Source organism: Sminthopsis crassicaudata, chromosome 2, assembly GCF_048593235.1.
Source record: "Sminthopsis crassicaudata isolate SCR6 chromosome 2, ASM4859323v1, whole genome shotgun sequence".
Classification (NCBI taxonomy): Eukaryota; Metazoa; Chordata; class Mammalia; order Dasyuromorphia; family Dasyuridae; genus Sminthopsis; species Sminthopsis crassicaudata.
Window position 1 is genome coordinate 315,299,870 of NC_133618.1, and position 9,118 is coordinate 315,308,987.

A 9,118-nucleotide genomic window follows, 5' to 3' on the forward strand; every position below is an offset into this window, starting at 1 on the left:
GTAGGAATATCACTAAAGTTGTTGGGGGGTTTTAATTGGAAAAGTACAACCCTTTAAAAAAGCTTTTTTAAATAAACTTGAAATCAAATAAAATGTACATTTCCATATACAGAATAGAACATAAGAGGAAGATTGTAAATAAAACTAAAGGTATCCATTATATAACCTTGCTTTTATTTTTAAATATATTATCAATTCAACTTCTAGTTTTCAAAGCTGTTCTTTTTTTTCCCTTTTTTCCTGACCTTACTTCTGTTATTTTCTCTCTTCTGTAAAGGCAATCTTTTTTGTGTCCTCCCCTATCTTCCTTTACTCTCACTTCTTCAAATGAAAAAAAAAAAAAAGCTTCTTTGTATCAAATATTCAAATAATGTGAAAAAAAAAGTTCACATTAGCTATTTCTGAAAACATTCAACTACTTCTGCCCTATAGTTCATCAAGATGTAAGGTTTAAGAAACATCTCTGAGAAGAAAGGGAAGGAGGAAATACAAGGAGAGAACATAGGAAAACAGTGAATTTAGATGCCAAGGACTTGAGTTTATTTTATTATTTTTTTTATTTACAAAACATATGCATGGGTAATTTTTCAACATTGACCCTTGCAAAAACTTCTGTTCCAAAATTTCCCCTCCTTCCCCCCACCCCTCCCCTACATGGCAGATAGTCCAACACATGTTAAATATGTTAAAATATATGTGTTAAATACAATATATGTATACATATTTATACAGGTATCTTGCTGCGAAGAAAAATCAGATCTAGAAAGAAAAAAAGCCTGAGAAGGAAAACAAAAATACAAGCAAACAATAACAGAAAGAATGAAAATGCTATGTTGTGGTTCACACTCAGTTCCTTTCTCTGGATGTATGTGGCTCTCTTCATTACTGAACAGTTGGAACTGGTTTGAATCATCTCATTCCAAGGACCTGAGTTTAAATGAATGAATGAGTATTTATTAGTCATTTATTATAAACTAAGTTCTGCAATAATACTGGACAAATAGAAAAACAATACAGCCCCTGCTCTTAAGGAGCTCTTATTCTGATAAGAGACATATTGTTTGTCTTTTGTTTTCAGAGATGACCAAGGTCATCATAAGTGACATCAGTTGGGTTTAAGTAAAGCAGAGCTATACAAAGTTGTCAGCTTCACTCTCTCTTCCCTAGTCAATTGAAGTCCAGTTGCTTGATTAAAAATCAGGATGACTGGGGATGGCCCAGGACACAGTGGATGATTTTGGCATCTTCTGTGTCTGACCAAGCTCTAAGTGCTTCACAATGTCTACTTCAGCCACTTCCATGGCCATCAGAACAAATTATTCTTACCTGCCCATTCTACCAAAGGAAGTCTTCACATACTTGGGGAGGTATCTCCCTAATTTATTAATAGGCTTGAGGCCTGTCAGTTACCTTCAATCTGATTTAGCCCATCTGTGAGACAATTTTACTAGGATGTGGCTACTAGGTATGCTATTAGCTTCTTGAAATCACAGGTGAAAGCTGGGTGAAGGTATATACCAAAGGTGGATGAGTAGCCCTGAAAAGGGCTTGGCAAGCTCTCACATCTCCTATATATCTATAAAACAACATATATAAGAGGTTTCAGTTGCAAGTGAAATGGAAAGGCTGACTGATCTTTAGGATGCAAAGGCAAAACAAATAGTAATACATGTTTCTTAATCTCATTTACATTGATAAAACCACATCTAAGTTTGGTGGTGGGAAATGTATTTATTTATAAATCCTGACTCTATTTCTTGCTACCTATGTGACCTAGGTTAACCTTTCTGACTTTGTTTCCTCATGAATCAAATGAGTAACTACAGGACCTTTAAAGACCCTTACAATTCTGAAACTTTGGTCTATGAGCTATAAAAAAAAATGCCTAACTTATTTGAGATTTTTATAAATCACACTAGATATATCACTGAGGTATACTGAGGTCACTGAGGCATCTTTTACAAATGAAGAGAACAGTAGGAAGCCAGAGAGAAACGAAAGAAAGAAAGAAAAGAAAGAAAGAAAGAAAGAAGAGAAAGAAAGAAAGAAAGAAAGAAAGAAAGAAAGAAAGAAAGAAAGAAAGAAAGAAAGAAAGAAAGAAAGAAAGAAGAAAGAAAGAAGGAAAGAAAGAAGAAGAGAGAGAGAGAGAGAGATGAGAGAGAGAGAAGAGAAAGAAAGAAAGAAAGAAAGAAAGAAGAAAGAAAGAAAGAAAGAAAGAAAGAAAGAAAGAAAGAAAGAAAGAAAGAAAAGAAAGAAAGAAAGAAGAAGAGAGAAGAGAGAAAGAGAGAAGAAAGAAAGAAAGAAAGAAAGAAAGAAAGAAAGAAAGAAAGAAAGAAGAAGAAAGAAAGAAAGAAAGAGAAAGAAAGAGAGAAAGAGAGAAAGAAGAAAGAAAGAAAGAAAGAAGAGAGAGAGAAAGAAAGAAAGAGAGAAAGAAAGAAAGAAGAAAGAAAGAAAGAAAGAAAGAAAGAGAGCAAGAGAGAAAGAAAGAAAGAGAGAAGAAAGAAAGAAAGAAAGAAAGAAAGAAAGAAAGAAAGAAAGAAAGAAAGAAGAAAATGAAGAAGAAGAAGAAAATTCTTCTATTAAATTTAAAGTTAGGTAACATCTTATCTTGCTTTTGCAAGTGTATCTATAGAACTTGTATATGGGCAAGCAATTAATACATACTTTTTCATTCATTCATTAGGTATATTTTACAATTTTATCTCTTCAAGTAAATTGTCTTTCCCCCTCCCCTTATCACTACAATATTATAGATAGTTGATTATCCCTAGTCGTGGGAAATAAATTCAAAGGAATTGGGATTTAGAACAAGTTGTGTAGAGACAAAGTTGAAACAGATTGTGAAAATATGAATGTTGCATTGATCTTTTACACCAATAAGGTCAGGAGCTCATATATCTTTTAGCCTCAGCACTCTATGAATTCTAAAATAACATGCCTAGCCAGGTGCTTTTCTGATGATACCACATAGTGGTATTAATCACCAAAGAGCAACATATCACAAAAATAATATATTCTGTTATGAAATGGAAACCTTTATCCTAATGGCATAACTGAACAAAAGAACAAAAACTTAAATAGATTTTAATTCTTTGACAAGTTTATCAGTGTGGGTGCTCTCTCTGTGAGAAAGCATGGATTTGCATCCTATCCATGTCTTCTTCTCCTCTATAAATCTTCCTGATGCTTTTTCATAAATCCTCCTGACATATCAAAGACTTGCCTCTGTGTCTTTAAATATTTCACAAATACTAGTGCAGCACTCAGGCATTCTATTCTTCTCTATGTGACTGACCCATTTCCTTTCTGAGAATATATTTCCATGAAAATGTCTTTTATACGACTTCTTGTATCCAAGTCATTGTTGATAACATACTGCAGCCTGCCCATACTTGCTATGCCTTTTAGATAACCCACAATTTTATTTCTTCACAGTTGTTGTTCTATGATTCACATTTATATAGCCTCCATTTATATAAGGGAGCAGTTTATGATCACTGAAACAAAGATGTGAAAGCTGAATTACAATATTCAGTGACTAAAAGCTAGCATGGATTCATCAAGAACAGGTCATGGGGGACTAACTCCATTTCCTTTTGTGATGGAGTTTCCAGACTGTGGTATCAAAGTATTTCAACAATATATTTGACACACTCTTTTGGTATATTATTATGGACAAGATACAAAAATGAGGGCTGAATGATTTATTGCAGTTCGGTACATTTGAAATTGGCTAAATTACCAGGCCCAGAGAGTCATGATTAATGGATTAATGTCTTCCTTGAAGAGAATTTCTATTATAATGCCCTAGAGATCTGTTCTTTGTTCTATTTATTTCAATTTTTTAGAATTTCAATGACTTACTTGGATGAAGGCATAGATGATATCCTTATCAGATCTTCTGATGAAACAAAGCTTAGGGATATAGGTAACAGCTAGGTAGCTAGGTGGGGCAGTGAATAAAGTGCCAGGTCTGGATTCAGGAAGAATTATCTTCTTCAGTTCAGCCTCAGACACTATGTGATCCTGGGCAAGTCACTTACTCCTGTTTGCCTCAGTTTCCTCATTTGTAAAATGAGCTGGAGAAAGCAATGGCAAACCACTCTGGTATCTTTGCCAAGAAAACCCCAGATTGAGTTAGAGTTGGTGACAATTGAAACAACAACAAAATGTTTGAATGATAGAATAGGTATCCAAAAAGATCTTGCCAAAGGTCAGGAAAAATTGGCTGAAAGTGATAAGATGAAATGCAATAGGAGTGATCCTTTTTAATATCTTCACTGAGAATATCCTTAACCTGTATATAGATCATTCTCATAAAGGTTTTATAAATGGGAAAGTAGATATTTATGTTAGTAGCTGTTACTCTTTCTTTTTATTCCCTTTTGGGGGAGAGGACATTAAATAATGTCCAAGATTCCCTTCCCCCATGCTTTGGTATCTTTCCCTCACTCACATATCTTGATTGTTAATTCTTCAAAATCCTCACAATTAGGGTGTTTTTCCTCCACTATATATGTTTCATCTGATCTGCTTCTCTTATTTTTGTTCTCTGTAGTGACATTTTTTCCTCCCTTATTTGCATATCTGTGACTGTGGTATTAGAATTCAAGTGGAGTGGTTCCACTGTCTTTGAGTATTTGAGTGATAGAAACATAAAGAAACCAAAGATTTTTTTTTAATTTTTTATTTTATTTTTTTATTATATATATATATATATTTTATAATATTATCCCTTGTATTCATTTTTCCAAATTACCCCCCCTCCCTCTATTCCCTCCCCCCGACGACAGGCAATACCATACATTTTACATGTGTTACAATATAGTCTAGGTACAATACATGTGTGTGAATATCATTTTCTTGTTGCACAATAAACATTAGAATCCGAAGGTACATGCAACCTGGGCAGACAGATATTAGTGCTAACAATTTACATTCCCCTCCCAGTGTTTCTTCTCTGGGTGTAGCTACCTCTGTCCATCATTGATCAACTGGAAGTGAGTTGGATCTTCTTTATGTTGAAGATTTCCACTTCCATCAGAATACATCCTCATACAGTATTGTTGTTGAAGTGTACAGTGATCTTCTGGTTCTGCTCATTTCACTCAGCATCAGTTGATTTAAGTCTCTCCAGGCCTCTCTATATTCCTCCTGCTGGTCATTTCTTACCGAGCAATAATATTCCATAACCTTCATATACCACAATTTACCCAACCATTCTCCAACTGATGGACATCCATTCATCTTCCAGTTTCTAGCTACAACAAAAAGAGCTGCCACAAACATTTTGGCACATATATGTTTCTTTCCGCTCTTTAGTATTTCTTTGGGATATAATCCCAGTAGTAGCGCTGCTGGGTCAAAGGGTATGCACAGTTTGATAACTTTTTGGGCATAATTCCAGATTGCTCTCCAGAATGGCTGGATTCTTTCACAACTCCACCAGCAATGTATCAGTGTCCCAATTTCCCCACATCCCCTCCAACATTTGTCATTATTTGTTCCTGTCATCTTAGCCAATCTGACAGGTGTGTAGTGGTATCTCAGAGTGGTCTTAATTTGCATTTCTCTGATCAGTAGTGATTTGGAACACTCTTTCATGTGAGTGGATATAGTTTCAATTTCTTCCTCTGAGAATTGTCTGTTCATATCCTTTGACCATTTATCAATTGGAGAATGGTTTGGTTTCTTATAAATTATGGTCAGTTCTCTATATATTTTGGAAATGAGACCTTTGTCAGAACCTTTGTTTTTAAAGATATTTTCCCAATTTGTTACTTCCCTTCTAATCTTGTTTGCATTAGTATTATTTGTACAGAAACTTTTTAGTTTGATGTAATCAAAATCTTCTATTTTGTGATCAATAATGATCTCTAGTTCTCCTCTGGTCATAAATTCCTTCCTCCTCCACAAGTCTGAGAGGTAGATTATCCTCTGTTCCTCTAATCTATTTATTATCTCCCTCTTTATGCCTAAATCATGGACCCATTTTGATCTTATCTTGGTATATGGTGTTAAGTGTGGATCCATATCTAATTTCTGCCATACTAATTTCCAGTTTTCCCAACAGTTTTTTCCGAATAATGAATTTTTATCCCTAATGTTGGAATCTTTGGGTTTGTCAAAGATTAGATTGCTATAGATGTACCCTTTTTTGTCCTTTGTATCTAATCTGTTCCACTGATCTACCGGTCTATTTCTTAGCCAATACCAAATGGTTTTGGTGACTGCTGCTATATAATATAGCTTTAGATCAGGTACACTTAGACCACCTTCCTCTGAGTTTTTTTTCATTAGTTCCCTTGCAATTCTTGACCTTTTATTCTTCCATATGAATTTTGTTGTTATTTTTTCTAGGTCATTAAAATAGTTTCTTGGGAGTCTGATTGGTATAGCACTAAATAAATAGATTAGTTTGGGGAGTATTGTCATCTTTATTATATTCGCTCGGCCTATCCAAGAGCACTGAATGTCTTTCCAATTATTTAAATCTGATTTTATTTTTGTGGCAAGTGTTTTGTAATTTTTCTCATATAATTCCTGACTTTTCTTTGGTAGATGGATTCCCAAATATTTTATACTCTCAACATTTGTTTGGAATGGAATTTCTCTTTGTATCTCTTGCTGTTGCATTTTGTTAGTGATATATAAAAATGCCGAGGATTTATGTGGATTTATTTTGTATCCTGCCACTTTGCTGAAATTTTGAATTATTTCTAGTAGCTTTTTAGCAGAGTCTTTGGGGTTCTCTAAGTATACCATCATGTCATCTGCAAAAAGTGATAGTTTAATTTCCTCATTTCCTACTCTAATTCCTTGAATCTCTTTCTCGGCTCTTATTGCCGAGGCTAGCGAGAAACCAAAGATTTTGTTGCAATATGTAACAAAGGCAGAATTTATAATAAAAAAAATTAGGGTGATCACCAGCTCCCTGGGCTCTAGCAGGACCTTTGTGTCTTGCCCCAAGTAAATATTCCTGGCATTAGAAGGATTGCTAGTCATATCTGTTCCTCACCATAGCTGTTTCTTGTGGGGATTCCTTCTACAATTAGTGATATGTTAACCCATGGGAGATTGCATCCCTGTGAACATGGAGAACTCTTTGTTATTATGCATATTCCTGTGCTTTTAATTAGTGACTTTTGCTTTGAACTAATATATCCTCTGACTGACTGACAAAAGAAACACACTTATGGGGGCCCATGAACTGTTTTTAGTGTTTGTTAGTGGAAGACAACCTCATCTTCCCAGATCTTCATATTTCCTTTGAAGTTTTACAAAACATAATTCCTGGGATAATTTTAAGGGATATAGCCACACTACAAACTAGAGACATAGGAAGAGTTAGAAGGAATTTTCTAACTCCAAGTCAGATAGGACACTGGAATCAGGGTATTTGAGCCTAGCAAGAGGAAAAGCAATTAAAAGGGAAGACTTAATTTTAGCTTTACAGTTGCTGTCTTTTGTTTGCCAGTTGGCTAGAATACATAGACCTGGATTATGACTGAAATAATTTAGCCCTTTGTTATAAAGAAAGATCAGAGCTTCTTACACTTTTTCCACTTGCAACCCCTTTTCACATAAGAAATTTTTACACAATCCCAAGTATATGTATGTAAAATAGGAATACAAAATCAAACATTTACTGATAATAAATCATAATCTCATGACCCTCACATTCATGAGTTGCAATGAGAATGACTATTTACCATCCACACTCCATCAGAAGATAGCAAAGAACAACAGGTAATCCAATGATGCTACAAAGCTAAAGACTAATAGCATCTTATTAGAGATACCCAGCATCAGCAAATGCATCCAGCAGTTAAGTCTAGTAACAAAAGCATTCTGTAGCTGACATAACCAGAGCAGAGCAAAGATATCAGGAAAGCAAATGTCCTAAGTTCAGTAGAAAAAGCAGCTTACCTGATTACATTACTAGGAGGGCAGCAGCATCTCTGAAGGATTGAAGTACGAATTTGTCCAGACTTCATGTGGACAGTACCCCACTATCTATATTCCTGGTCATACCTGTGGCCTGTATGAGTCCTCTCCACCACTGGTGGCATGTTAACCTATAGGAGACTGCATTTTTGTGGATCTGGAGAAATCCTGGTTATCACACATATTGCCAGATGTTTAGTGAATGTCTTTTGTACACTGAGGCAGGTCATAAGCTATGATTTTGAGTGAATAGCATGCTTCAAGCCTGAGGAAGCATGCAGGGACTCATTGTGAAGAGATGCTCCAAGTGCTACAAGAATAAATGAATTGGGAAAAAACAAATTGCAAATGAAATAGACAAGAAAAAGAAACAAATCCAATAATATCTGAGGGTACTAGCATTCTTCAAAGAAAATATAAGTCAATAATATGATGACAATTCCCCCAAAACTAATTTGACCTGTTAGTTCATTAAAGAACTATATGAGAAGTGATGTTTCCATTGTACAGTACTTTGCTCTGGGCAAGCCATATCCAAAATAAGATGTGCAATGCTATCTATCTTATTTTAAGAGGATTTTCAAAGGCTGAAATATTTCCAGATAGTAGTATAAGAAGGGTGATAAGGGGACTAGAAATTGCATAATATGTATAAGGTTAGATGGAGTGTAGCTATACTGCAAAACTAGAGGCAGATTTTGGTTTAATAATTAGGGGGAGGGAACTTTCCAACAATTAGAGCTATCCAAAATGGTTAAGATATACCTTAATAGATACTGAATTCACACAATACTTCACTGTTGGTGGAGCCATGAATTAGTATAGCCCCGTTGAAAGTAATTTGCAATTATGCAAAAAAAAATCACTAAAATGTCCATACACTTTTGTTAGAGTCAAGGGCAGATCTCAAAGGCAGAGTATAAGTCATTCCGAAGCTTATTCTGCCAGAGCCTGATAAACAGGGTGTTGATGGTATTGAGTAAGCCTCAGTAATGAGGGAAAGCCTCCTCACTCTTGCTGATCATGCTTTAACTTGTGCACTCTCAGTCACGTGATCTGGGGACTATAAAAAGGGGGTTGCAGAAAAGGGGAGAACGCCGGAGGTAACTCTAGGAGGAAGAAATGGGGAGAAAAAGGGAAAAAACTGTGGAGGGAATGCTAGAGGGAATGT